This window comes from Eriocheir sinensis, chromosome 15 (assembly GCF_024679095.1).
Source record: "Eriocheir sinensis breed Jianghai 21 chromosome 15, ASM2467909v1, whole genome shotgun sequence".
NCBI classification, from domain to species: Eukaryota; Metazoa; Arthropoda; class Malacostraca; order Decapoda; family Varunidae; genus Eriocheir; species Eriocheir sinensis.
The window spans coordinates 14,140,946-14,164,649 of NC_066523.1; positions in this window are offsets into that span (position 1 = coordinate 14,140,946).

Sequence of the window (23,704 nt, forward strand, 5' to 3'; positions counted from 1 at the left end):
TGTCGGGGGTTCACGCTGTGGGTCGGCAGCACTTCTTGTCATCTTTACTGGGAACTAACCCTTGACCTCTGTCTGTTTCTGTCCCTCTGCACCTCGCTACAGATGCTGAGAGCCACGCACGAGTCTGACTTACCCAACACTAATATTAATAAACTGGCTATCTGTCTATTAATGCATATCTAAATATTTTAAACTTACCTATCTATCTAAGTACATTAATTCATTGATATCTACTGAGTACATCTGAATCTGTCTGAGGCTTAAAAATAGAGCAACTGGGCGAATCATTCAAACGTAAGTCATAATGATATATTAAGTATGCTAAAAAGCGTATTAATGGTTTAGCAGAGAAATGATCACCGGTAGAGCTCAAACATAACACTAAATGCGATAAAGAACGAGTTTTGTCGAATAGCTGTAGAGCTTTGCAGTATAATTGAATAGCATACAAGTGACTGCCGGTATAGCTTTAACATACGATAAAAAAAATGCGCTTTGCAGGATAATGGTACAACGGAGAAGTAATTGCCAGAAAAGCTCTAACATGATGAAGTATTAAGTACGAAAAAATACGCTTTGAAGAAAAATGGTGCAGCTTTGTAGTCTGACGGAATACCAGAAAAGGGAATGCTGGTGTAGCTCTAACATGCGAGAAATACACTTTGCAGAATAGTGATGTATCTCTGTAGCCTGACGGGAAAGAGGAAAAGTGATGGACGGTGTAGCTTGAACATACGATAAAAAAATGCGCTTTGCAGAATAATGGTAATACTTTGTGGTCTAATGGAATAGCAGAAAAGTGATTGCAGGTATAGCTTTTACATACGATAAAAAGATGCGCTTTGCAGAACAATGGTATAGCTTTGTGGTCTAATGGAATACAGAAAAGTGTTTGCAGGTATAGTTTGAAAAAAAAGCGCTTTGCAGACCCATGGTATAGCTTTGTGGTCTAATGGAATAACAGAAAAGTGTTTGCAGGTATAGCTTGACGATAAGAAAAAGAACTTTGTGGTGTAATGGAATACCAGAAACAGCGATTACCGGTATAGCTTAAGGATAAAAAAAAATTCGCGTTGCAGAATAATGGTATAACTTCGTAGTCTAATGGAACAGCAGAGAATCAATCATCGGTGAGCAGAAACTCGTGGCAGACGGTCGACTGTTTCTGCTGGTGCTGCCCTGAGGCGCGTAAATACTTAATGGTGCAGGTCAGACGGACTTTCCAGCCTCAGAGAAACAAACGCGAAGAAAACTCATTTCCCCGATGCCGCACATCCCAAAGCCTTTCCCTTACCGATTATAATATACTGAAGAAACCTTTTAGTCTTTATATCTATTTATCCCTTTATCTACCAGTTTATCTAGCCGTTTGTCTGTCCGTCTGTCTGTATTTATGTAGTTCACTTATCTGTTTATCTAATTACCTATCTATCTCTTTGTCTATATGTATGTCTTCGTGTCTGTTTGCATGTATGTATGTATGTATGTATGAATGCATGGAAGTATGTACGCCTATCTGTAAATCTGTGTGCCGATTTAGCTGCCTGCATATTAATTTGTATATCTGTCTATCTCTCTATTCATCCGTCTCTCTGCCTGAAAGGTTATCTATCTATTTATTTCTATATCTATTTAGACTTTTCTATTTACTCATCCGTCTATTATTGTATCTGTATGTATCTATCTATATACAGCATCTATCTTTATACTTCTATGTACATGTGTTTTCTTATACCAAATACACCTTACGGGTAAAAAGTAATAAATGTTTAAATACAGTAAAAAGACACACCAAGCACACTATGCAGTTCACGAACCCTAACAGTTACGGTCCTTCTAAGGCCTCGTCAACACAATGATCCGGGTGTGTGCTGTATAAACTTTTTTTTTTTTTTTTTTTTTAACCAACAACATCAGGCGGCACGCTGCTAACAACCACTAACACTTTTGATAAGGATCGAAACCTTTGTTCTTTCCAGAGAAAAGGTTCACTTTAATGGAATCAACGGATTTTCAAAATGTTGTAATAGTGTGGTGTTAGAGAGAGAGAGAGAGAGAGAGAGAGAGAGAGAGAGAGAGAGAGAGAGAGAGAGAGAGAAAGTAACATTAAGCCGGCCACAGGCGGCTATAACTAGTGCAGTCTCACCTGTAATGATGCGCGCCTATCAAGTCTAACCTTTGCCACTAAGCAAAATCACGTCTATTATCGCATCCTATTTTCAGAACAGTAAGGCGGGTGTACGCTGTCCACACTGACATGAAGTGTCTCTTCTTCCTCCTCCTCCTCCTCCTGCTCCACAAAATACCGTAGTGCATGTAAAATATCGTGTATTCATGTATGTATGTATGGATGGATGGATGAATAAATGTATGTATGGATGGATATATGTATGAATGTATGGATGGATGGATGGATGCATGCATGTATGTATGTATGTATGTATGTATGTATGTATGTATAGTATAAGTATATATGTATATATATATATATATATATATATATATATATATATATATATATATATATATATATATATATATATATATATATATATATATATATATATATATATATATATATATATATATATATATATATATATATATATATATATATATATATATATATATATATATATATATATATATATCTCACTGGATCTCACACCACACAGTCTAAGGAATGCTCTTGTAGATTTTGAATCTCAACTTTAACTGAATTTTACGACGTAACGTTTCTTTCAGTTTCGATTTCGCTTTTCCTTGAACTTTGTGGGACGCCGGAACGCCTTGCTCTTTGCCGGGTCTGTGCCCCCCAGCCCGGTGTCCAGCACTCCAGCGCCGCACAGTCAGGATGGACGTGTTGGGAATACAAAGCAAGGCCAGGCGCACCGGAGAGAAACATCCAATCCCTTCGTTAGTTCCCGGCCACGGCGGGCGGCTGATGAGCATCCCCCAGGCACACCGAGGGGCTCAAAGCTACACCTTTATTCCTTGCCTTTATCAAATCGTCGGTAATGAACCCTTTCCGATACACCAACAGAATGTAAATCTTTGATGAGAATGAAGTAACGTAAAATTCTCCATACATTTGACTGATTCTTGTGTGTCTGTGTGTGTGTGTGTGTGTGTGTGTGTGTGTGTGTGTGTGTGTGTGTGTGTGTGTGTGTGTGTGTGTGGTGATGCAAGCATCATAATGAAGGTGAGTCCGGGCCCACACCCAGGCCAGGATGCATCACACAGTTGATATAACAGCCATGCACGCAGCAGAGGAGACCACTCATCAAACAACAACACCTGTACACACCCATACACGGCAGTGCTCCGTTATGCAGACGTCGACGTTAAGACAAGTTCGCTGGAGAAGGTTTAACAGAATTCTGGAATGCAGCTTTTTATAACTTTAGTAAGTGAATGCATACCATAAGTAAATTCGCTGTCACTTCTCCTCCTTCTCCTCCTCCTCCTCCTACTACAACTCCTCCTCCTCCTCCTCCTCCTCCTCCTACAACTCCTCCTCTTCCTCCTCCTACTCCTACTTTTCATCATATATATCAACGACCTAGAACTAGGATTGAAATCCAATCTTTCAAAATTTGCCGACGACACAAAGGTGGGTGAGAAGGCCCTCACGACGGCAGACTGCGAAATTATCCAGAGAGACCTGGACCAGATCACTCGGTGGTCAGAAAAATGGCAGATGTCCTTCAACACTACCAAATGTAAAGTAATGCATATCGGATCCAGAAACAGCAACCACACATACCACATGGGTGGCGAACCACTACATATTGTGCAAGAGGAAAGAGACCTCGGGGTCACCATCAGCAGTGACTTGAAACAAATAAAACACTGCAAGTCCACCTGTAAGAAAGCCAATACAATGCTTGGGTTCATATCGAGGAACTTCGAATACAAGACGCCGGGAGTTATGTTATCCTTGTACAATTCGTTGGTAAGGCCCCACCTGGAATACGCCGTGCAATTCTGGTCTCCTAATTACAGGAAAGACATTGAATTACTTGAGAGAGTACAGCGCCGCGCCACGAAGATGATACCATCACTGAGGACGAAGCCCTATGAAGAGCGACTCGAGCGACTCAACCTCTTCACGTTGGAAAAGAGACGCTTGCGGGGAGACATGATACAAGTCTTTAAGTACCTGAACAAGCTCAGCAACGTTGATCACTCCAAACTCTTCACGCTACAAACCAACCTGAGAACAAGAAACAACGGAAAAACAATTCAAGCAAAGCGATGCAATACCGACATCGGCAGGAGTTATTTCTCGAATAGAGTTGTTCGCCACTGGAACAGCCTTCCTGCAGAAGTGGTTAGCGCAGAGACCATCAACTCCTTCAAGAAACGCATTGATCGCCACTTTGCTGCATCGGGAGTGAACTGAACGTTCCCAAGAGTAGATACACAAGTGCTTCAATCCTTCCCTGCAAGCCACTCCTATGGCAAACGGATTGATTAAATCACTGAACGCAGGCAGCCTAGTAATGAGCCAACAGGCTTTCTGCTGCCTGCTAGTCCATGTTTCCATGTTTCCATGTTTCCTCCTCCTCCTCCTCCTCCTGCTCCTCCTTCTCCTCCTCCTACTCTTTCTCTTTCCCCTCGTTTTACGGGTAAACTTTACCAGTGATAGAACATTTATCAACGATTGTTCACTTGTCACCAAAACATATGATCCCGAGAATCAACAAACGAATGACGGAGACCCAAAGTTGCGTCCTGCGCACGGTGCGAGGCGCGATCACTCGTGGTTATTTCCCCGGCGCCTCCTGCAGCCGCGGTGACTCCCAGTATTGATAGACAGAGATGCCGCGGCATCACACTCCGGCCGACGCAGCGAGGCACACGGCTCTCTGTGACACCTTCGTCGAGTGGTCTCAAAGGGCACCTCCATAACGTGGCTCATGATGACAAACAGCCACACCTTTACCTTTCCTTAATGTGTGTGTGTGTGTGTGTGTGTGTGTGTGTGTGTGTGTGTGTGTGTGTGTGTGTGTGTGTGTGTACGGATAAAAAGAGGAGAGGTAGACTGACAGACAAAGAGACAGACAAAGAAAAGAACAAACAGACAAACAAGCAGACAGACAAATACAGACAGGGACACAGTCAGACAAACAATACAAACAAACAAACCGAGAGAGAGAGAGAGAGAGAGAGAGAGAGAGAGAGAGAGAGAGAGAGAGAGAGAGAGAGAGAGAGAGAGAGAGTAGAATGAATGCTTAAGGGAACATTATCTAATTCTGGAAAGCGATCACTAATCGAAAATATTATAAAATCCAACAATAGTTCTCGAGCAAAACTTTTTCTATCTCAGGGTTTCCAGCGACGCACAACACTCCAATCTCTGGTTGGCGGAACAAGGTCCAGTAGCTTTTTGGTTTACTACTTGTTCTGTAACACTTGGTCGTATTACCTTGTTTGATGGAGGGGGCGAAGCCGGGCTGCCTCACTAGACTGGTACTATTATCAGCGGGGCGTGGTAAATATCGCTTGGATCAATTTTCTGTTGGGTAGAAATTACTGACATAGGAATATAATTCGCACCACCAGGTGGCCAGTGCTCCGCCACGGCTCACCATTCAAGAGAAAGCGGGACGATTTCAAAAGATCTCCGGCAACACGTTAAACCTTCCCTCCTTCATCCTGAGTCCCATGAGCCACAACACACACACAAGCTGCGTCTTACCCACGGTGAGGGGCGCGATCACTCGTGGTTATTTCCCTCGCGCCTCCTGTAGCCGCGGCGACTCCCGGCAATGAATGCCGGTGGTGCCGCGCCATCACACTCCGGCCGACGCGTCAAGCAAGGCACACGACTCTCTAGAACACTTTCGTCGGCTGGGCTCAAAGGGCGCCTCCATAATGTGGCCCAGGGTGACAGCACCATAATCCATGGAGCCTTCCGACACCTGTGACATTTCTGAATATGACCTCATCCTTCTTGAGGTTCACTCCGCATCTCCAGTCTCGTCAACAACTTCCACTATTTCAATTTCCAATAGTATCAAAATACACCACGGCAGATTGTGGGATCCAGTCTGCCGACACAACTTTGTATCCCATATTCGCTTGTCGATGTTTAACAAATAAAAAGGTGTATGGCCTACAACCACATGATTCCCGCACATGAGATAATACTTTCATCAGCCACGCGGGAGAGCAATTATAGCAACTGTTTATTTCCTGTTATATGAAAGAATAATCCTGGGCATCGAAACATAACTAGGAGCGTAGTGAACAAAAATGTAATCAATAAAAACAAAATATTAATAAGTTAACTTTTGCTCAATCTCTCTTCTATTGTTCATACAAGGTGACCAGTGATTTTGAGGGCATATGTATAGTCACTCATGAAATAATCTAACATAAAGAACGTAACAATGTCAATCGCCCTGCGAACACGTGGACCATTCCCACGTGTGTATATATAGGCGTGCGCTGTTTATGGTCGCCGCTCATTCTCCATTCCATTGATCTCATGAGTGTCCGATACTTTTATGACAGGAAAATTACAGCTGGCCATACAAGCGAATCGCGGAGTGTTTCTGCATAGGAATGCTCCCAGTAACAGTGATTCGCTTTCTCAGCAGAATGGCGAGGAGCACGGCAAGGAGCCCAACGATCAGCACCACGATCCACCACGACACACGGCGCCGCTGCACGTACTCCGTCACAAACACCCCCCACACAGGGTGATGCACGTGGTACACAACGCACGTGATGTTGCGCTTCGCTGCATCAGGCACCGTGCTCAGACGCTCCTTGGTCCTGTTCAGTGCCCCGGTGCGTAAGAGAGCAGAGCCGTTGAAGGGAAGCAACACGGCGGTGCGAGGGATGGTGGTGAGCACCGTTTCGTCAGCCATCATGAGACTCACCACATCGTACATCTCCCGAGAGTAGTTGGTCACGCGTGACACCAACGAGTCATAGGCCTTACACTCCACCTCAGAGACGTCCTTCATGTTCTCGGAACGCTTCCACACAGATACGCCATCAATTGGAGTGACGGGAATTTCAATTATAGAAACATGAGTTTTGCCAGCCTCTAGATATTCAGCCCGGCACTGTACCAGCGTATAGTTTGTGACCGCGGGGAAAAAGACGGTGACCTCGGGATGATAAGAACGCCACGCCTTGAACAAGTTGACGTGAGGCGAGATGAGTCGTACTTCCTGCCCAGCGCCCGACGGGTAGGTGATGTTGACGGAGGTGGTGTTGGTGACCACCTCGGAACGCATCACGCCGTCTGGTCCCACCTTGCGACGAACCTTGTCCCGGAAGTCACAGGTGAGGGCGAGGGGCACTCCACGAGCCACCACCACCCCCTCCCGCAGGCCGAGCCAGCCGGACGTGGTGAAGTAGTGGATGTCGCGGCCACCCTCACGCACCACAGTCGGGTGTGTCCGCTGCCCCCACACTACCCTGCCCGTACAGTTCACAAGACAAAAAAATATTGCAACAATTTTCATGCAAAATAAATCAAATGTAATATTTTTCATGTAAACCAATTAAATAAATGAACTTTTATTCTCAGGAATGTAATAAAAATCTAAACATGGCAGTTCACCTTTAATAAAAAGAAATCTTAGACAAAGGATTTACGACCCCCGCTTTTATAGGTAAGGTAACGTTGGGGCCATACCGGTACGCTATAGCCGCGCGTGGTCGCGGTGCTCATCTCCGTCGCACTGACCCTTGAGTCTGTGATGGGTAAGAACACATTCCCGCTTTTTGCGTATCATTAATCACAGTCTTCTTAAAATCAACTCCTGGTGGTAAGCATATGCAGATCACCAGAGCTGAAACTTTTGTAGTATGAACTAAGAAGAATCTTCTTTTCCTTTCGAAATACTTATAACGTCATGTGTGTGTGTGTGTTGTTTATAACAGTACGAGAGGAACGAACATAACGATCATAACGACGAGGTAAAAGCTACCGAAACAAAGCCACGACAGAAAATAGTGGCGTGCAGCGTGAAAATGGAAACTATATTGACAGTGCGCCAAATACAGAATAAAGGGATGAAGCGACGAAAGGAAGGGTAGGCGCACGGAGACACACACACACACACACACACACACACACACACACACACACACACGCTAACCACCAAAAAGAGGAGAAAAGGGAAAAGTCGAGAAGGTTGCCGGCACTCGAAATATTACAATGTGAATGGAGGGGAGCATTAATCCTTTGTAAGAGTGATAGAGGGAGGGAGGGATGGAGGGAAAGCATGCAGAAGGGAGGAGAGTGATGGAGGGAGAAGGGGGAGAGCTCTACGGACGCTCCCTGCTTCGGACCATCGAGAAATTGGATCATGGGAAATTGGATTACGGTGCAGCTCAGCAGGCAGGGCGAGCCAAGCGTCATTCCTCCTCGCAAAGGCCGACACGCAAGAGTTTAGGTCAGGTTGGCATCATCGGACGAGTCTTTAATAATAAATCGGAAAAAGTAATATTAAAACTGTATAATTCGTTGGTTCGACCCCGTCTAGAGTACTGTGTACAGTTTTGGTCTCCCTACTACAGAAAAGACATAGAAAAGTTAGAACGGGTCCAACAAAGAGTAACAAAGATGATTCCTAGGTTGAGAAATTTCTCATATGAACAAAGGCTTAAAGAAGTAAATTTATTTAGCCAATCAAAACGAAGAATGCGAGGCGATCTAATAGAAGTGTTTAAAATGTTTAAAGGATTCAGTGATATTAATGCGGAAGATTACTTTACAATTGATCGATCAAATAGAACAAGAAGAAATCACAATTTGAAAATAAGTGGTAAAAGATTCTCGTCGCACGAAGCTAAGCACTTCTTCTTCAATCGAGTTGTTAATGTTTGGAACTCTCTACCTTGTGATGTCGTTGATAATACAACAGTTACGGCCTTCAAGAATAGATTAGACAAGTGGTTTGAATCTGGGCCAGCGTAAGCGCAAATATTTATGTATTTATGTTATGTTGTTTTTTGCATTGTGTGTTTGCAGTAGTTGGTACAACGCGCCGGTATCCTATTGTAGCTGGTTTTAAGGTTAAAAAGACGCCTAAATAACCAACAACTAATAACCATTGAAGCAGTTTATTTTAGAGTATATACAAGTATTTTTATATATGATGAATGAATATTTGAATATAATACAATATTTACAATATATAATATTATTTACAATGGCTTAAGATGATATATATAAACATATAATTAATTGAATGATTGTGATTATTTTTATTTATATGTAGTGACTCGTAACAAAAGAGATTAATGTGTGATGGATATGTGTATTTGATGAAATAGAATAGTGTGTGTTGAGAGTGAGAGAAAAGAAAGAGAACGAGAAAGAAAATGGTGTGCGTTAATGGGTCACTACAAATCCAACCAGCAACTAAGATATTACTCATTGTCGTAATAACGTTAAGTTCTTTCGAATACTGGTGTCCTTGTCCGCTTTTATCGCCCTAATTGGTTAGTGGTAGCAGTAATGTTCTTTCCTCTTTCCTGCATAAATTCCATGCAGTTTTTCCATGCTGCATGGTTCTTTTTCCTTTCCTGCCAGCTTTGGTTGGAGGGATGGGGGAGTGGGGAGGAGCCTTCGCCTTTGCTGTCCTTCATCTTTCACCTTTGATTAGATAGTTAGTGTAGCTTGTCACAAACAACCTCGTAAGGACCAGCAGGTCTGCTGTTGTTTGTTCTTCCTTTGTGTTTCTTTGTGAGGTGCTTAATTATTTTCCTTTTCCCTTTGCTTCTTTTTTTTCTTCATTTTATATTAAGGTTAACAAACAGCAAAGACTTAAATCCGTGTCTTAGTGTAGTCTTTTTTATTCCATACACTTCACTTTTTCTTCTTTTTTTTTTTTGTGTGTGTCACCCTCTGTGATGTCTGTTTATGAGGGGTAATAAAACACTACATGGGAATTAAGATTGAGAGGTGGTGTTAAAGGAAGCGAAATTATGTTCACTGTGGTCTTTTTTTTCATTCGCATACCGCATCGTTCTCGTTTTCTTTATCTTCTTACGAATTTTCTTTTTTCCGTAAGGGATAAATTACGTTAGCAAGAAGGTCCTAAGTAATTACCATCAAGCCATAGTATAATTTGTTTTCCCTCTGTATACTTCGCTTTTATTCTTTTATGTTCCATTTTTTTTCCTTCGTTTTATTCTTCTTCGGGAAAGGAGAATCAAGGTTAACAACAAGCACTCAGAAGCAATCCGGGTCGCGGTGAATCAGACGTGCCTCGCGACAGCTGCTCCCAATCCCTCCATCATCCCGGCTCGCTCCAGGAAGCACCACGCCTCGACAACACTCACGCGGATCACCTCTCACCTCAACACTCTTCTAGCAAAACCTCGTCAACTGAACCAAGTGACAACTCAAAATTCAATCTTCAGTTGCAAGGAGGAACCGCATATAGGAGCTCCGAGGAGAACGTGTGACGGAAAGGAATGCACACGTGTAGAGAAGGACCTGCTGTGTTATGATGATGCACAGTGGTAGGGAGGAACGGTGAAAGGAGGCGGGAAGAGATGGAGAAAGTCTAAGGGAGGATAACAGCTGAACAGTCTATGGAAACAGTGGAAAGAAATATTGGGTGTGTGTGAATTAGAGTAAAGAAAGACTACTAGACAGCGCAGCGGATAAATTTTCATCACATTAAAAACTAACACTGAATAATGGGTGATTCGTCATGTATATTTACAAGATTTTGAGGTGAAAATAAACGATAAAAGTTAAATAAACAAACACCATGAGAAAGGGCCGAATGCTTCACTGTCTCCACTGAAACACGCTTTAAATGTTTCTAAAAGACCTGAGTTGTTTTGAAAACGGAATGAGTCCCGCGAAAAAGTACAAAGAACGAAAAAAATACAGAAAGATGAAACGCAAATTACTGAATACCAAAGTTCAAGGTAAAATCCTTCATTACCTTTATTGAGAAGACGAAGTGTGATTCATCTTTTACACACAAAGTTAACCCTTTCGCCGTGCTGACCACAGAAATGATGGAAAAAGTAAAAAGGGAACATTACATCTCAAGAGGAGTCCAAGAGCTTTTGTGAACCATTCCAGAAAACGTCTTTCCTTCCCTATATATGACTGATTTATTGATACTAGTCCAACACTTTGCTTGGTATGGAAAACAGTGATGATGATGATGGTGAGGAGGAGGAGGAAGAGGAGGAGGAGGAGGAGGGGGAGGAAGAGGAGGAGGAGGAGGAGGAGGAGGAGGAGGAGAAGGAGGAGGAGGAGGAGAAGGAGAAGGAGGAGGAGGAGGAGGAGGAGGAGGACGAGGAGTAGGAGGAGAACGAGGAGGAGGAGGAGGAGGAGGAGAAGGAGAAGGAGAAGGAGAAGGAGGAGGAGGAGGAGGAGGAGGAGGAGGAGGGGGAGGAGAAGGAGAAAGAGAAGGAGGAGGAGGAAGATGAGAAGGAGAAGGAGGAGGAGGAGGAGGAGGAGGAGGAGGAGGAGGAGGAAAAGGAGGAGGAAACATGGCGATCAATGCGTTTCTTGAAGGAGTTGATGGACTCTGCGCTAACCACTTCTGCAGGAAGGCTGTTCCAGTGGCGAACAACTCTATTCGAGAAATAACTCCTGCCGATGTCGGTATTGCATCGCTTTGCTTGAATTGTTTTTCCGTTGTTTCTTGTTCTCAGGTTAGTTTGTAGCGTGAAGAGTTTGGAGTGATCAATGTTGCTGAGCTTGTTCAGGTACTTAAAGACTTGTATCATGTCTCCCCGCAAGCGTCTCTTTTCCAACGTAAAGAGGTTGAGTCGCTCGAGTCGCTCTTCATAGGGCTTCGTCCTCAGTGATGGTATCATCTTCGTGGCGCGGCGCTGTACTCTCTCAAGTAATTCAATGTCTTTCCTGTAATTAGGAGACCAGAATTGCACGGCGTATTCCAGGTGGGGCCTTACCAGCGAATTATACAAGGATAACATAACTCCCGGCGTCTTGTATTCGAAGTTCCTCGATATGAACCCAAGCATTGTATTGGCTTTCTTACAGGCGGACTTGCAGTGTTTTGTTTGTTTCAAGTCACTGCTGATGGTGACCCCGAGGTCTCTTTCTTCTTGCACTATATGTAGTGGTTCTCCACCCATGTGGTATGTGTGGTTGCTGTTTCTGGATCCGATATGCATTACTTTACATTTGGTAGTGTTGAAGGACATCTGCCATTTTTCTGACCACCGAGTGATCTGGTCCAGGTCTCTGGATAATTTCGCAGTCTGCCGTCGTGAGGGCCTTCTCACCCACCTTTGTGTCGTCGGCAAATTTTGAAAGATTGGATTTTAATCCTAGTTTTAGGTCGTTGATATATATGATGAAAAGTATGGGTCCCAACACTGACCCCTGTGGCACTCCACTTGTGACCGGGAGCCACTCGGAGGCCTGTCCGTTGAGTACAACTCGTTGTTTTCTTCCAGTGAGCCAGTCTTTGATCCACGCTGTCAGATTGTCGCCTAATCCCGCCGACTTAAGTTTCTTGAGGAGTCTTTCGTGCGGCACTTTGTCAAAGGCTTTCTGAAAGTCTAGATATATAACATCACTGGGGATATGATTATCCCAGTTTTCATAGATACCTTGGAAGAAGTCCAATAAATTGGTTAAGCATGAGCGCTTGTTCCTGAAACCGTGCTGAACATCGGAAATGATGTTGTTGTCTTCAAGGAACCTAACGAGTTTGTCTCTGACGATCTTCTCGAGGATTCTTCCCGCCACTGAGGTCAAGCTGATTGGTCTGTAGTTTAGGGCCACGCTTTTGTCTCCCTTTTTGTAGATCGGTGTTACATTCGCTTGTTTCCAGTCTGTTGGGACTTTGTTTTGTTGTAGTGACAGATTGTAGATGGCGGTGAGTGGCTTGAGGATTTGCTGCTTGAGTTCCTTGAGCAGCCTGGGTGACAAGTCGTCGGGTCCGGTGGACTTGTTTGTCTCGAGTTTGTTTAGGTACTTTTTCACATCCCGTTCGTCGATTGGGCCAATTTCTAGGGGAGTGATTCCCATCGGTGGGGTAGGGCTCTCGGGTACGGACTGGGTATTCTCGACTGTGAACACAGACACGAAGTTTCTGTTTAGGATTTCGACCATTTGTCTAATGTCCTGTGTTAGTACGTCACTTTCATCTTTTAGAGGACCGATATTGCTTTTTGCCTTCTTTTTGGTTCTTATATACGTGAAGAACTTTTTCGGGTTGGACTTAGCTTCGCGTGCAATTTGCTTTTCATAGTCGCGTTTACGCTGGCGAATGAGAGCTCTGCAAGCTCTGAGGCTTTGATGGTACTGTTCGCGTGCCTCGTCAGTGCTGTTTTCCTTTAGCAAGTTGTATTTTCTCTTCTTTAAGTTAATCTCCCGTCGAACTTGGGTAGTCATCCATGGTGGGCTTGTGGCATTATTTGTTCTCCTTGTCTTCATGGGAACAGTTGTTCTCTCTACCTCCAGGAGTTTGTTCTTGAAGCCATTCCACGCGCCGTCCACAGGAGTGAAGTTCATGGGCTCCCAAGTTGTCTGGGTTAGCAGCTCACGAGCGAAATTAAAATTGGCTCTTTTGTAGTCTGGAATCTCGGACGTGTTTTCGGTGAGTTCATGGTCTGTTCTGACCTTTAGGCGAATTAGGTGATGGTCGCAACCATCCAGTTTTTCGCCGACTTGACATTCACGTGTGAGATCGGAATCACTCACGAGTACTAGGTCTAATAAGTTATTTTCCCTTGTCGGTTGGGTAACAATCTGAGTTAGAAAAGTGTCCTCTAACATTTCGAGCAATCTGTTACCCTCCCGATCTCCAATCATCGTGGTCCAGTCAATGTTGGCACAGTTAAAGTCCCCGATAATGACTGATTGTTTGTTTTGTGTTACGGTGTGAATTTCCTCGTACAGCGCTTCGTCGTCCGCTGCTTGTTGCTTTGGAGGTCTGTAAACGGTTCCAATCGTTATTTTGTTGTGCTTGCTAGTCGTCAGTTCAACATATACAGTGTCATATTTCTCTGAGTCCTCTTTGGATATTTTCACGGCAGGGTATTTGTTCTTGACGTAACATATAACACCTCCTCCTTTCTTGTGAAGTCTGTTTTTGTAGAAGCTCTCGTATCCCGGAATTGAGAATTCGGTCATTAGGTGGTCAGAGGTGGCCCACGTTTCGGTGATGGCAATCACGTCCGGTCTTTCTACGTCAACATAGGCAAGTAACTCATCCCGTTTGGGTATTGAGCTCCACGCGTTGGTTTATAGGACAGAAATGTCCTTCTTGACTTCAACGCTTCGAGGCACAGTAGTCTGGTGTCTGCGTGTGTTTTCTGTTGGTGGCCTTGGTGTATGATGGGCGGTCTCTACTGGTTGGTTGTTTACGGTACTATAGTGCCTTTCCCGCGCTCGAAGTTTTTTTAGTACAAAAGTACCTCCTCGTTCAGCAACCTACCAAGCCGTGCTGAGCCAATCGCATCGAGGTGAAGACCGTCAGGACGGAAAAGGTCGGAGTTATCATAGAAATGATCCCACACATTTGCGAACGAAACTTCCTCGTCCTGACAGAGGTGCTTCAATCTGTTGTTGATGTTTGACGCCTTTCTGTGGAAGCCTGTGGAGGAGGATAAGGAAGAGGATAAGGAGGAGGAGGAGGAGGAGGAGGAGGAGGAGGAGGGAGAGCCTAGGTGATAATATGTTGTCGGTTCAGTTGACTTATTTGTGTCTAGTTTGACTAAGTACTTTTGCACCACTTGTTCGTAAATTGTGCCAATTCTAGGGTTCTCGGAGACAGACTCAGCGTTCTCAACCATGAACACAGTCTTACACAGACACGAAGTTTCTTTCCAGAGAACTTAGACCATGTGTCTACTTTCCTGTGTTAACACGCCGCTTTCATCTTTTAACCTCCTAACCTTGCTGTCAACCTTTCTTTTAGTTTGTATATGTATGAAAACATTCTTCGCGTGCTGTTCGCTTCTCAGCCACGTTTGCTTTTGCGGATGAGGGTTCTACAAGTTATGAAGCTGTGGTCACGTGCTTCACCATTGTTGTTTTCATTCAACAAGTTATAATTTTCTTTCTTTAAATTTATTGTCCCTTTGACTTCGGTGGTCATCCATGGTGGATTCGCGACACCATTTACTCTCATAATTTTCATAATAAATGTCATCCTCTCCACCTCTAAGGGTTTATCATTAAAGACATTCCACGTATTGTCTTTATGAATAAAATTGATCCTAAGTTGCATGGGGTAGTGGTTCACGTGCAAGACTGAAACTGGCTTTTATATAGTCCAGTATTTTGAATGTTTTCAGTAGGCTCGTGATCAGTTCTGATACTGAAACGAATTAAGTGGTGACCGCAACTACTTAATTTTTCACCTACCTCACAGTCGCGTATGGAAGAGGAGAAGTGCAAAAAGATAGCAAGACTGTGCCAGAAACACGCCGAGAAAATACAGTAGGCTTAACTGGGAATAATGATGGCTGCTGGAGTTAAGTACTTCACTTTTTTTCAGATTTACTGCTGATTGGTAAGCGTTTGTATGACGCGTCTAGTGCCTGTCTGTCATGGTTGTCAAGAGAAAAAATAAATTTATACAGTTAGCTGATCCAGTTGTGCATGACCTCTCCAACAACACCAGAGAAACACGACTTTGAAGCTCCCGCTTCTTACGCGATCTCAAGCAAGCAAGCAAACTATTCACCAGGCAAAAAAAAAAAAAAAAGGCGTGACAATAGCAATATGCCACTTCAACACACATGACACATGAGCACATATTAACTTTAGTACAAAATTTCACCCTAAAAGAATGAGAAAAACTACAACGGTTCCCACTCCTGAAGCCAGTGTGATTGAGAGCCCCAATAATGGGTCTCGGCAAGTCCAGGCTGGGTTTGGCCGAGGCTCGCTGCCTGTGCCCGTCCATCACGTAGGAAGCCAGTCACGTGTATGTTCTAAAGCTGACCTCGAAGATCCCCTGATCAGCATTCTTCATCAAGGCTCACACGGGAACAGACGGTTCGAAAGGGGAGAGGAGGAGAAGGAGGTGGAGGAGAAGAAAAAGAAGAAGAAAGAGGGTGAGGAGGAGGAGGAGGCTGGCAGAAGCTGTAACTCGGCCCGAGTGTCCAGCTATTGCCGGGGCTGGCAGTAAAGGCAAAGAAGCAGCACGATTTTGTGGAGTTACTTTCCAGAATAACGTCTGTGTGTGTGTGTGTGTGTGTGTGTGTATTTACCTATTTGTATTTACCAATTTGTAGTCTACCGGGCCTGAGCTAAGCTCTAATAGTCCCGTCTCCATATCTACATTTATACAGCCTTTCCTTCATTTGTTGCACACTGTTCGCCTCCACCACCTCTTCTCGCAAGCTTTTCCATGTGTTAACACTTCAATGCGGAAACTATACATTTTTTTAAGTCACTCAAACAGGTTCATTTATTAAGTTTCTTCCTCTTTCCTCTCAGCCCCTGCGTTCTCGAAGTTAAGAGATCATCACTATCCATCTCATCAAACTTATTTACCAACTTATACAACAGAGTGATCGTATCTCCTCTCTCCCTTCTTTGTTCCAGTGTCGTCAAGTCCATCTCCTTCAATCTGTCTTCATGTCATATTCGAGAGTTCTGGGACAATTTTAGTTGCAATTCTCTATAGCCTTTCCAACTTTCTGATATCCTTCTTTTTGTGAGGCGACCACACAACTGCAGCATATTCAAGCTTTGGTCATATCATTATTGTTATTATTTTCTTCATCATTTCTTTGTCCGTAAAATGGAATAATACCCTTATATTTTGCATCATCCTGTAGGTTTCTCCAAACAGCTAGTTTCTGTGCTTTTCTAGGGAGAGTGTCTTGCATCGTTACTCCCAAATCTTTTTCTTCACGTACCACCTTTAAGTTTTCTTCTCCCATCTTGTATGTTTTCCTTGGTCTGTTTTTTACTTTTCCCCATTTCCATAACATGGCACTTGTTTGCATTAAATTACAATTCCCATAACTGGCTCCATCTATATGCTCTGGCCAAGTCTTTTTGCAGCTCCTCACAATCTTCCTCTGTCCTCACTTATTAACTTTGCATCATCTTCAAAAAGGCTCATATAACTTTTTTATACCCTTTGGCATATCATTTATATATATTATGAACATTATTGGTGCCAGAACTGATCCTTGGGGAACTCCACTCTCTGCTCTCATCCAATTTAATTTCTCCTCTCTAATCACTGTCCTCATTTCTCTTCCCGTTTAGTAATCCTTCATCCACTCGATAACCTTTCCGCCCATTCCGCTGCTGTAGTTTCCAGATTAACATTTTGTGCGAAACTTTGTCAAAAGCATTTTTCAAATCAGATTACATAATCAGCCCACTCTTCTCTCTCTTGCACCACGTCTATTGCTCTTGAGTAAAAACAGAGTAAGTTAGTGACACACGATTTCCCTTTTCTAAATCCAAACTGTCCTTCATTTATCATGGTTTTCCTTTTCAAAATGTTCGACCCATTGTTTTTTTTTATTATACTTTCACAAATCTTGCACATTACACTTGTCAAAGAAACTGGTCTATAATTTAGTGGTTCAGTTTTATCTCCGCTTTCATAAATTGGTACAATGTTCGCTCTCTTCCATTCTAAGGGCACTTTTCCTGTATTTATAGAGCATGTTATTGTGTCAAAAGTGGCTCCAATAATTCATTTCTACAATCTTTCAGCACTTGCCCCGAGCTTCCATCCGGTCCCATAGCTTTCCTTCCATCTAATTAGGTTTTCATCAGCTGTATCAGTTCTCCTTCATCAACCTTTACATGATTCAGTTTCCCCTTATTGCAATTTTCGAGACCCCAGTCAAAGTCGGTTTCCTCCGTAAACACTTTATGAATTTTTTTATGTAATATTTCTGCAATATCTTTGTCCTTTTCGTAGATTACATTTTTTTCCTTTAGCCTTTCCACCACTCCTTCATTTCTTTTTAACTTCCCGTTTACGAATTTATAAAACATTTTTGGATTGTTGATCTCCGCCTCGTCTGTCCACGTCCTTTCGCTTCTGTTGTCGGTGTGTGTGTGTGTGTGTGTGTGTGTGTGTATGTGAGAGAGAGAGAGAGAGAGAGAGAGAGAGAGAGAGAGAGAGAGAGAGAGAGAGAGAGAGAGCAGATTACGGTCCTATGTCAGCGGATTGAAAGTTTCATACGAACGAGTGCATTTTAATTTAAACTACAGCCCGGACAGATGCGGCCGCCAAAATGACCCAATCTATTTCCAATGCCCACACAGCAGACGGCCCACTGATGCCTCGTTCCGTGTGTTCCTCCTGCTGCCCCAATCGCTGCCTTTGATGTGTGTGTGTGTGTGTGTATTTGTGTGTGTGTGTGTGTGTGTGTGTGTGTGTGTGTGTGTGTGTGTGTGTGTGTGTGTGTGTTTCAATATTTGTATGAGTGGATGGATGTGAGTGTGTGTGTGGGGGGGGTGGGGGACTACATTGGACGGGTGGACAGATAAGTGAACGTGATGGATATGAGTTGTGGACTTGAATTCAAAAGTACATCCACGCGCACTGTCAATATGTGTAAGTATAAGTAGCGTAAGAGAAGGACTTGTCAATTTTCTGGAGGATATGTCGTGTAGGAGCTCTGAAACAAATTCGGTCCTTCATGTATTTTCATTGCATATTTTTCGGTCTTTTTTACGGGAGTAGCGTGTCGCGGGCTATTTTAACTCATGGTTTGTCTCTTTTACCATAGAAAAAAGTTGTTGCAATATGGTATGCAGTATGCACGTGTCTATAAACTCTCCATAAATGAGTAAGCCATATGGATTAGGCTTTTCATCTCGTGAGTATACATATAAACAAACCACAGGATCTTGAAAGCAGGAACGAGGGACCTGCTGAGCACTGCAACTAAAAAGAGGCCAAATCACAGCTCACTACAACCACTAACGGACCATCTATCAGTGGCATAGAGGTTCTTTTGTATTGCTCGACTGTTTTTCCTCTGTGCTGTCTCCTTTACTGTAAAACAACAAAACGACCGTGGTGCGTTGCGGCTCATTTCACCCACAGCACAGTAAAACATTCCGCTTCATTACCTGGATGAGGAATATTCAGTGCGCCAATGCTGGAACAACGCCGCCGCCTCCTCCTCCTCCACCGTGCACCCTCCCATGCGTGCTATCGAACGAGCGTGATGGGGCCCCAGGTGTTTATTTTTACAGGGCATATTTCTGGGTTAGGACCACGAGCACTCCCTTGCAGCATCGCTCAGTAAGCTCCAGGCTCCAGGCTTTCCAATGTGCGCCTGCAGGGCTCAACACTAAAACCTAAATGTAATGATAGCCAGTTTCAGTGTGCTTCAAGATCTCTACGAGCTAGACTGCTGTATAAATAAACAAATTAACAAATAATAAATCAATAAATAAATAATTAATTAAAGGGATAAATAAATAAATAGATACAGATAGGAAATTGATGTATTTAAATAGATATGTTGATAGACTGGTATATTGAAAATTGAATAGACATACACAGAGACAGATAGATAGATAGATAGATAGATAGATAGATAGATAGATAGATAGACAGAAAAAGATAGATAGATAGATAAATAGATAAATAGAAAGATGGATAGATGCATAGAAAAAGACATAGATAGATAGATAGATAGATAGATAGATAGATAGATAGATAGATAGATAGATAGATTATTACATACATACATGCATATAGGGTTACTTCCAGCGCTTATAAGTAGCTACCCAAAGGAAACAAAGTCTAAACATTTCATAAAAGAAGAAATCGTGTATTTTTTTGTGTGCATCTGTATATCGGGAGCACAGAAGTAGCACGTTCATTACTACACGAAATATATAAAAATGGTAAGTAGGTAACTGTCAACCTGCTATCAGTTTTATGCCTGGTGTGGCCTGCTCACGTCCGTTTCGTGCGCCTAATCGTCGTCGAAATACGTTTAACCTCTGTACGGTATGATATCTAATTCATAATGCTCGTTGGTTTGCCTTTCTTTATTAAACTCGTCATTTTCTCAGCATTTCCCTGTGCACATTCTTTGGCATTACTTTAATAATGTTTTAAAGCGGTTAGGTCCGCTCTGCTCCGTGGATCTTTTGTGAGTGTCTCGGGGTGATGGCTCTCGGTAATGGGCTTTATAAGTTTCCGATAACGCTCTTAATTAGATCTGGTTCTCAGGCCGGGAGGGGTCCCTCGGCTCCCTTGAGAATGAACCGGCGGACTTCTCCTCCCCCCAGCCCCCCCTCCCTCCACCTCAGTCTCAGGGATTCGCTGTCGCTTTCAGGAGAAAGTGAAGCGTGTGGCTTAAGGCAGCATTCCAGGGGCTGTAGTATTTCGCGAAGGATATGTTCACCAGTCTGTGGACACCATTCTAATCAGTAGATACTTATACCTGAAAAATAGAACTAGTGGAAAGAAAAACGAGCTAAACGACAGACAGACAGATATATATAGCTATATATATATATATATATATATATATATATATATATATATATATATATATATATATATATAGATAGATAGATAGATAGATAGATGAATAGATAGATAGATAGATAGATGAATAGATATGAATAGATAGATAGATAGATAGATATAGATAGATAGATAGATGAATAGATAGATAGATATAGATAGAATATAGATATATATAGATATATATATATACATATATATATATATATATATATATATATATATATATATATATATATATATATATATGTATATATATATAGATAGATAGATGGATAGATAGATGGATGGATAGATGGATAGATGGATGGATGGATGGATAGATGGATGGATAGATGGATGGATGGATATATATATATAGAGATATATATATATATATATATATATATATATATATATATATATATATATATATATGTATATGTGTATATATATATATATATATATATATATATATATATATATATATATATATATATATATATATATATATATATATATATATATATATATATATATATATATATATATATATATATATATATATATATATATATATATATATATATATATATATATATATATATATATATATATATATATATATATATATATATATATATATATATATATATATATATATATATATATATATATAGACTCGCTCCCAACCTCTGTCATTTAGCCAGGGCGGGATGCCTCCATTACATGGCATTTCATTTGAGGTGTAAGTATTTCATTCTGCCCCTTTGAAACGGCTCCTAAAAAAAGTGTTGATTAATGTGGTGGCTGCGTTTCATGGCTTTCAATATGCGAGTAGAAAGGGTTTTTTTTCCTGTGGCAACCAGACATTACTACAGAAACGTAAAAAAATGTTATCGTCCAGCGTCACGACAGACTCTAGTCAATAGCTGCCTTGTGGAGAGAGAAACGCTACAGGGCAAAAGTAACCCCAAGAACCGAAGGACTACATGGTGAAAATAAAACAGCATGTTCTAAAGACTAAGTATCGCCATGATAATTAGGAGGATATTTCAAATTGATTACATTTTGAGGATATTCGAAAAAAATAACTGACTGATCGAATATATATATATACGGTAAAAACTGAATGATTTAGGGCGGGCATACTGAAAAGCTTGCCTGTGGTATGTGGGCAAACCGGAGGAGGCTTTATATATATATATATATATATATATATATATATATATATATATATATATATATATATATATATATATATATATATATATATATATATATATATATATATATATATATATATATATATATATATATATATATATATATATATATATATATATATATATATATATATATTCGATCAGTCAGTTATTTTTTTCGAATATCCTCAAAATGTAATCAATTCGAAATATCCTCCTAATTATCATGAATTTGGTAACACCAATCAATCCATTATTTGGGATATCTTAGTAAAAGACGAACAGAAAGACAGACAGACAGGCAGACAGACAAACAACAGGCGGACGGACGACGAGAATCTTATCGCCTTCCTCGAGGCGGCTGATGAATCTACTTAATTGCGAGGACTATTTTATTGCTTAGAAGAAGACAGGAAATCATATTTGTGTCAGAACCTTAGTGAGTTGTTAGCTTTCCTGTAGACATCTCCGCTACTTGTATAATTACAGACGGGTGTACAGCTCATATAAAACGGGGAAGCAGGGAGGCAAGAAAATGCTGAAGAAGGAGACAGAGGAGCAACACACACACACACACACACACACACACACACACACACACACACACACACACACACGGAAAAAAGTGTTGGCAGAACTAGAAGTAACAACGCCCTTACTAAAACGAGATTAATGTGCATGTAAAACGCTAATAATGCAAAATTAAAATCGAAAAACACCCGTTGATCTTACCTCAAAAGAATAATAATAATAATAATAATAATAATAATAACAAAAACTGCACTCGAAAGGGACAGTTCTATCTACAACAGCACTACGTATAAATGCAGCTCAGTTACGACACTTCGTCTTTAAGGAAGTGTACGTACAGCAGCCTGTCTAATCGACCCCTTTCTTTCCTTCCTCCCTTTATTCCACTCCATGTCTGTTTAACTGTCTCTTTTTCTCCCTTCCCTCTTTCCCTTCCCTTTCTCCGCCTGCCTAATCATCCTTTTCTCCCTCTCATCTTCCCACTTTCTTCCGACACTCATCATCTCTTCTTCCCTCCTTTTTTTTTTCTTTTTCCTGTCTACCCAGTCGTATATTTTCTTCCTTCCCTTCCTCCCTTTTTTCCTTTTTTCTCACTGTTCCTGCATTTCCTCTCTCCCTTCCTCCCTTCTCTTCTTTTTTTTCGTATTTCACTTCCTACCACTCCATTTATCCCACTCACTACCTTAATCGTCCCTTTCCTTTCTCTCCTCCTTCCTTTTTTCCTTTCACAGCCTGCCTTATCGTCTTTTCCTTCCTTCCCTCCCTCCCTCCTTACAATGTTTCCACTCCCTACCATTCTTCCTTCCCTACTTCCATTTTTCTTACTCCTTGGCTGTCTAATCGTTTCTTTTTCTCTTCTCCCTCCCTCACTCACTCACTCCCATCCTCCCTCCCTCCCAGCACATTATCACCCACTCCCAATCCATCAAGGCAAGGATCAGCTAAACTCATGGCGACAGTTTATCATCATCACTCAATATCTCCTGCCAATATGTTTTTGTCGAGCCACCGCCGCCACTCCGCGATATTACGAGAATGGGGGTGGTGGGGGGTGGAGGATGTTCGTTCGCCAACTTGTACGTACGCACCGCTCCAGTCCGTACTCGTATCCGATGGAAGAAAAAAAATAGAGGAAAATAGTGGAAATGCTGTGTTGTCGAAGTAAAGATGGGTGACTTATTTTTTCTCCTTTTTGTCAATATTTCATCTTGTTCCTTGGCTCCACTTTCCGTTTTCTTTCCTCTAATATTGCCCTCGCCACTGTCAAGCACAAAGGAATGAAAACTCAGCCACAGCGACGGAGATGAGCACCGAGGCCACGCCAAGCTATATCGTATACCCTCATTTTTTAACCTTTATAACTAACTTTTCCTTTTTCCTTGGCCACCGTCTCCACCACGCAGCGGATATGATTAGACGTTTTCCTGTTCTTTTCGATGCAAACTGATCATTGGTACTACAACCCGTGAGCTATTTTTACCAACAAACGCCCCGGATTGCGTAAATGCGCCGCAGCACCATTATATA